The sequence below is a fragment of the Schistosoma mansoni genome, chromosome 3 (assembly GCF_000237925.1).
Source record: "Schistosoma mansoni strain Puerto Rico chromosome 3, complete genome".
Taxonomy (NCBI): Eukaryota; Metazoa; Platyhelminthes; class Trematoda; order Strigeidida; family Schistosomatidae; genus Schistosoma; species Schistosoma mansoni.
In genome coordinates this window covers 24390765-24399382 of record NC_031497.1, presented here as the reverse complement: position 1 = coordinate 24399382, position 8618 = coordinate 24390765, and positions in this window count along the sequence as shown.

Here is an 8618-nt window from a genome sequence, read left to right as displayed (position 1 = left end):
AGCAGTGCACATCCACGATCCCGCCTCACGAGATTCGAACCCAGGATCTATCAGTCACGCGTGCGAGCGCTTAACCAATAGGCCGTCCAATGCTTCCAGGTTTTCCATGGTGGTCTAGCTTCAATTGACTCATGATCTCAACTATATAAAATCACTAAAATCTCCAAAAAAACCCCTTGTGATAATGATCATATGCTCACTAGTGACTGGCTCCATGAGGTATTTCCTGAAGTTCTAGTGAGAAGAAGTAACCAGTGGAGTTCAACCAGGTCTGTTTGGAGATATCAGTAGGAACTGATAGCAACTAGTGAACTACTGGGAACCAGGAAACACCAGACAATTAATTCACCAAATAGATAATATAAATTATTTTCAAATTTTCGAAATCTTTATTTAAACAAACAAATTAGTGTTTCATAATCTTATTTGAACTAATAACTTCAAATTCACTCACATAAATGGGGCTCATACTCATTTATGACAAAGGATGGTGATTATCCTACATTTCAAACGGACTGAATTTGCATATAGAGAGAATTGAATATTGACATAGTTACTGGATGACGTTTTATTTACTTAGAGACCTAAAGAATCTAAGTTCATTTCCATGTACAAATAGCTCTATGTAAGTCAGTTTCCTTTGTAATCTTAATAACTTGTTAAAAGTAAGTTATTTTATGATTATTATTTAAACACATAAATATTGGTACAAGGATACACCAGATACATATGCGCCACACAAACCTCATTAGATTTGTGTGGGGGCTGTGATACTGACCAGGTGCCCTAATCGAAACAGGTGGTTTTCTTGAATGGGGTCACACCCGGCACCTTTGACCTAAAGATCTGATCCACAAGGCAGTGGAGTATCGTAAGGAGATGCAGTCCCATGGTAGCCAGTGACCAACGATTGATTCATACACCATTTGTTCCCTTAGGATACTGGAGCCAGCCCATGTTCACCATTGGTTTGGAATCAGGATTTTCCAACTCCCCTAGGTGAACTTTCCGTGTCCACCAACCCGGGTAAAACACCGGATATTCGCTTTCCTTCCTCTCACTTCCGTGAACAACACCCCTGGTGAGAGAAGGCAGTGAGTAGGGCTTCCCTGTCAGAGGCTATATACGAGTGGTTATGTGAGAGCATTTGGAGAGGGAGAGCGTACTCCCCCCACTCTCGGCAGTACCAGGGAATTTTGGGGCGTTAAAAGTAAGTAGCGAAATGCAACAACAGATGTAACAATTCATGCTCAATTTTAGAAGCAAATATATATTATTAACATGACTATAATATTCATCATTATTTATCATTTTTCAATAGTATTACCTTTTTTAGTACGATTAAACCTAATTAAAGATACATTTAAATGCTTCACTTAGCAATTTTATCTTAAGAACACTAAACAGTCAACTATTCACTGACCTTGAATATCAATATACGTAAATGATATTTGATACTACCTCTTTGACTATTCTCGATACCTAATTAGATCATGTCATTTAGTGTTACCATTAATTAGATCTCTATGATGATCTCAACAATGTAAGACCTTTTAGATATAGAACCTTTAATAATAACTTAATATTTTGCTGAGTGATAATGTTATACATTTAATGATGAACAAAGACTTTTTAGCCGAATGGCATGGTTAGGAGGACCAAATAATCTACTTCAGGTATGTGATAATAATGATGTGTAAACTAGTGACTAGTTTTTAAAAGAATCCCTAAATTTCTATTGAGAGTTTTTAATTGGTGGGGCTCAGTTATGCCATGATTTAGACATGGGAAGTTGTTAATAAGCAAACTATATTGTGAAATAAATGAAATTGAAATATATAAACCATCAGATTTTTCAATAATAGTTTAGTGATATTATGCTGGCAATGAAATTCAAGGTTTCCGGGTTCGATTTCGTCTAGAATTCTTTTCTTCACAGCCTTAAACTAAGGTCTGATGATTTCCAGGATTTTTAAAGGTTCTCTAGCTGTGATTAGAACTATTATAAATTGATGATTATTCGTTTTTTTCTTTTCATAAAATTCAATCATTCATAAAACTTGGAAAGGAATACATTGAAAAGAAATATCATTGGTAGTTTACTTTAGACTTCCAGTCACGTATCAAATAAGACGACGTCGCCTACAGAAGGAGAAAGATGTCTGCTTTGTACTCGCCATCCGTGAAAACGGTCTGGAATTTTAATTATTACTGAACAAAAAATCTTATTCCTCTGTTCGGCTTCATAACTTGGTATGATTTAAGTAAGTGATAACATGTTTATCTTATCAGTTGATCTGTACAATAATGAACTGCATACACATATTAGTTGACCTTTATATTTTGACCTCTAATATATACAGATTGTTTTAACTGATAAACCTGTTGATTGATAAAACAGTAACCACTGCCATATGAAACAGCTGTAAGGGAAATATGACAAATACTAGGATGAATTAAACAGTACGTTGTCCATGTTTCGAACCATGGGTTATTGGTTTGTCCAATCTCTTTCATTACGTTTTAATTTACTTATACCATTTGAAGAAAGGTTACTGAAATGATTTTTAGCCTCATTTCATTGCAAAGCGGAAAACAGAGAGAACAATTTACACACTGAACTATTCTAAACACGAAATAAATGTAAGTATCCCATGTTTAAAGTTGACAACCTCGTATAAAATCTGTGATCTCCATCATTAAAATTATGCATGTTGTAAACTACATTGAAGAATAGATATAATAAATTGATCCACGTATTAATGATGTTAAAGTACACGTATAAAACACTTTCAACCAACAGTCATTTGGTTTTTGATGTATGATTGATAGAGTCTTTACAAGTTAGAACGAAACTAACCGATTGTCATTTCTACCTTTATCTCACAGCTAATTGAGCTTGTCAGATGATAGTTCAAGTTCTAAGGGTCAGTATTCGGTAGGATGTAACGTCAATCTATCGGATTCCATGCATAAACACTCTGAGTTGATTTCACATATCTTCTTGACCTGGAAACATTATTAAAACACTTAGTATTAACAATTTGATCTCAGTTGGCAGAAGAATATATTATATACACACCCAAGCAGTGGACTAAATTGAAATGATTGCGTAGAACACAAAACTTGAATTGTTCGAGAAGAAAGTTCCCAACCGATTTTTGGAAATGCACACCAAACTCAAAAATGTACAAGTGATAAAAGATTAATTATACATTAAAGGGTTTTTGGAATGAGTCTACTAAAGATGTATTGAATTAAGCTTAATTGATTGATATTTGCACTTACACATATCAGAAGACTAATAATTAGTTAGAATCCCAATTCACTCGTTAGCAACATAAAATATCTCAGAAACGTCAAGTTTAGCTGAAGTACTACAAATTTTTAAAAGAATAACAACAATTCTTATCTTATTATAAACAAAGATGGATAGTGGCTAGCAGTGGAATCCAGTTTGACGCACGTTTCGTCCTATTTCCGACTCGTCAGCTGGATGTGCCTGCATCTCAGAGTTGATATTCACTCTGGAACTCGAACCCAGTACCTTTCGCTTCAAAAGCCATTGCGTTATCCAATCAGCTACTGAGTCCTTATAGCCACTTGCTTGTGCAATGGGGTGAAGTTTGAATTCACTTAGTATTGTTTGTTTGAATCTTTCCATTGATGCTTAGAACTGTAACTGGTCAGTCTCTCCACTGCTAGCCACTATCCATCTTTGCTTGTAATGCTTGTGAGTTAAGGCAATATCGAGGCAATACACACAGTATGCACATATGGCCAATAAGAGACTGACCAGTTGCAGTCCTAAAAATCAATGGGAAGATTCAAACAAACAATACTAAGTGAATTCGATTCTTATAGTATTGTACAAATGGAAGGGATAAATACTAAAAAAAATGTATAAATAAAGCTCCAAAAAGTGATGTTATTCATATAAATATATAATTTTGTGAACATGTTTGATTTAACGATTGTTTTAGTTAATAGTTGAGATTAGGTAGGAGATAGCTGAAAACACTGGAATAACTATGTTATTTTACTTAGAGACTCATCAGGAGTAATCAGAAATAACTGACTCCATAAGGAATTCAACCTAAAATATTTCTGGTTCCAAGATAAGTACATTTAAATCATAAAGCTAAGTACATCGGACCGCATTTTTTATCTTCAATAAACGCAATTTTTAAACAGTGCTATCTATGATACCTGATTCGCTCCCCATTCTATTAGTTAGAGTTTCCAGTTAGTAATTAAGAGAATTCAGCTAGAAACTGGTAACCAGTACCCATGCTCTACTAAGAGTTTAAAACCATGTATAAGTTCACAACAGCATCATTTTAACGAAAGTTTGTTTACGCTTATTAGAAATTATGTGCACTGTACTTTTCATAGTATGATTATGATATTAAAGTTTAAAGAAAATTAAACATAACCCGAAAGTTCATTCCGATGACCTATTGTTGATCGATTTTCAACTATCCCAACCTAACATAACAATTAGGTCCTGTCAATGTAGAAGTATCTAAATAACACGAATTTCCATTCTGTCGAATTAACATGGATGGGATTTCTGTTATATCGATTGAGTGCGTCGTGCATTGTTTGATATATGACGTGATGATCCCCGCCAATGAGAGGGGAGTGAATTATCGATCAGAGCAATGATACACAAAAGCCGTATGAGCAGTCTTGAGTACTTATCAGTCTTACTTTTTGTCTAGTCCAGCTAGTTACGTTCAGAACACCAATAACAGCCTCTGCAATATGAATCATTATTCTCAAACATTCTGGGTTTATATACCAAACAAACTGACCACATTGTTCCATAAAATAGAAAATAACATTTGTACAAGATTTAGCCAAATGTGGCTGTGAATAGGGGGAACAGTGATTAATAGACTAGGCATAACTCAAGAATGGTAAATCGTATAGTAACATTCTATAGGTCAAACTGAAGCTTATAATAAGAGGGACACGAATATGAATAGTTCAGTTACTTAACAATTATACAATAGGAAATATACATATCATATTAGTCCATAAATAGTTATAAAAGTTACCATTCATAAATCACTTCGGGATATAACAATTTCATTCCTTAAGAATCTATTTCACATCTTAGAAGCAAACAATAAACGCAGTCGTACTGTGTGCATTTTCTTTATAATATGTAATAAATAAAAATATGTACACTGTCACTCACGTATTATGATTTCACTGAAACCTATATGACTTATTATTAAAAAAAACCCTATAAAAGCTCATTCATAATAAATGGTTTGGAAAGTAATCAGATAGTAAAGTAATCCATATATTTATGTAGCTTTTTTTATACTTACTTACTTACGCCTGTTACTCCCAATAGAGCATAGGCCACCGACCAGTATTCTCCAACCCACTCTGTGCTAGGCCTTCCTTTCTAGTTCTATCCAGTTTTTGTTCATTCGCTAAAAAAACGCTAACCAGAAAAATTTATTCAAACCAGCTTTTTTATACCCAGTGTGAATTCAAACAAATAAATCAATCATACACAGATAGTACTCATTTTCTTGAAAACTCAGAATTATGTATTACCAACATAAGCCGACATCGAAATACAGTAAAATGTGATGGATGATAAATGATTTAAAGACAGACATTGAGTGATATTTCTAGAATCTCTGTTTTCCAAGCGAAAACTTAATTATAAATAGTGATTTTAACAATTGATGTAAATTAACAGAATAGTATCTTCAATAGTTGAGATCATGAATCAATTGAAGCTAGAACACTATGGAAAATCTGGAAGCACTGGACGGCCGTTCTGTCCTATTGTGGGGCTCCTCAGCAGTGCTCATCCACGATCTCGCCTCACGAGATTCGAACCCAGGACCTATCAGTTTCGCGCGCGAGCGCCTAACTCCTGAAACCACTGAGCTGGTCAGCATCCAACAGTGTTAATGTCTAACTTCAACTGATTCACGAAATTGAGCGACACATCCACCATTGTCTTCAGTGAGTTGCTATCTTACAACAGACCCGGTTGAATTTCACTGGACACTGCTTCCCACTAGAACTCCAGGAAATACTTCTTGAAGCCAGTCAATAGTGAGTATATGTATCTTTTTAAAACTTTGTTACCATAAAATGTGATTTTACTCCTTGGGTTGTATTTTAAGTAAATCTTATAATTTATGTTTCCAATGGTTCATCAATAAATTAAACAGTAGAAAACATAATGTACTTGATTGTACTCCATTTGAAAATTCACAAAAGTAATCTTGAATCATAAAGGGTAAAAGTTTCAAATGGGTGAATAAAATCAAATAACTATGGAGAATATGGAAAATGTTTCCCAGTAAAAACTTATCCTACACTTGATCTCAGCGGAACATCAGATTTTCAAGCTGAAGATCTAGAGAAAAATGAGTGCCTCTTGCGATTTGTGCCAGAACATGATCACGATGCTTGACTGAGTGTCCTCGGCTAGTAATATCGTCTACAACTAACAGAGTTAGTATCAATATTGAGTACTTATTCATTCTTGAGAGTCATTTACCACGACATGACCACACCTGTTTTGATCGGATCAACGCTAAAATACATCTTCCTAAGTTAGATTCCCGTAATTAGAGAAAATAATCACTTTTGATTGTTGACACTCAACGGATTGTCATAGTTTAATTTGTCAACTGATTCTAGTTAGATCATCATTAAAAATCTGGAAGTAATGGAGAGCCGTTTCATCATTGTATGGGACTCTTCAGTAGTGTACATCTACCACCTCACATCTAGGAATCGGACCCAGGGTCTTCGAAAGTTATCAGAAACTGTTAGGAGAATATCGAAAATGTTTTCCAGTAAAAACTTATTCTACGCTTGATCTTAGTGAACTTAATTACTGTGTTTTATATTCTCGCATGATATATATATATATATATTGGATAGGTAGATAGATAGGTAGACAGAGAGATAGGTGGATACATACATAGATAGATAGATCTTATCAATATTCATCCACGTAATTATCAGCAAATACAATCACACCGACAAATGCTAACTAACTATCTTTTCTGTATTATATTGCAACATAAATGATAAAAACTACTGATTATTTTGATGATCGTGTACATTATCTATCTATCTATCCAACTATCTATCTATCTATCTATCTATCCAACTATCTATCTATCTATCTATCTATCTATCTAACTATCTATCTATCTATCTATCTATCTATCTATTTATCTATCTATCTATTTATCTATTCAACTATCTATCTATCTAACTATCTATCTATCTATCTATTTATCTATCCAACTATCTATCTATCTAACTATCTATCCAACTATCTATCTATCTACCTATCTATCTATTTATCTATCTATCTATCTATCTATCTATCCAACTATCTATCTATCTATCTATCTATCTCAACTATCTATCTATCTAACTATCTATCTATCTATCTATCTATCTATCTATCTAACTATCTATCTATCTATTTATCTATCCAACTATCTATCTATTTATCTATCTATCTATTTATCTATTCAACTATCTATCTATCTAACTATCTATCTATCTATCTATCTATTTATCTATCCAACTATCTATCTATCTATCTAACTATCTATCTATCTATCTATCTATCTATTTATCTATCCAACTATCTATCTATCTAACTATCTATCTATCTATTTATCTATCCAACTATCTATCTATTTATCTATCTATCTATGCATAGTTAAAAATAATGTGTTGCTGTTGCTTTGATGGTTAATAATATTATTGAACTGAATAAACACTTGGGAGGTAAATTGTTGTTATTGGATTTTTCTTGCATTAGATAGATATTGTGACTTCAGTAAACTCATTTGTCTATTAAAATGATTTGATTTTGAGCCTAACTGATATACTATGAGACTGCAGTAATTTTATCAACTATTTTTGAAGTATATAATTGCATTCAGTGAATAGTTTCTAGAACCTAATGGCGTCCATAATTTACATCACGAACCGTTGTTAGGAAGACCATCACAATTAATATGAAAATCTTCAGCAGCATGCATCCACAATCATGCACCTATGAATCGAACCTAGGACCATCGATTTCGTGCGCGAATGCCTAAATTGTAGACCATTGAGCCAGCATTCTGCGGTGTTGATGTTTAACTTCAACCAACATGAAAAGTCTATAATCTCCACAAATTCCCCGTGCTAATAAAGTTGTTTGTTTTATTTTCGATGAAACCATATTCTCTTACCTTAATCATTTAATCATGAAACTTTCATTGTCTTTATAACTAATTTTATACATTTAGACGATAAATGTAACTGAATAATTAGGTATGAAAATTTCTAGAAACATAATGAAAATTCTCAGTCAGTCAGTCAGCTACAACGTAAGACCAGGAACATTTATGCATCGGTCCAAAATGTTATACCTCGTTAGCACAATAAGATGAACACCGAATTCATAGAAGTAGTTAATTTAGTGGTGGTAATATATAAACGAAAGTTTGTATATAAGGATATAGTATAGGAAGAAAGACAGATATGAAGCAATTTTAATCTCAAGGTTTAAGGGAAGATAAAGAGTATATACACTTGAGCCATTGTGGTCGATTCTTAGT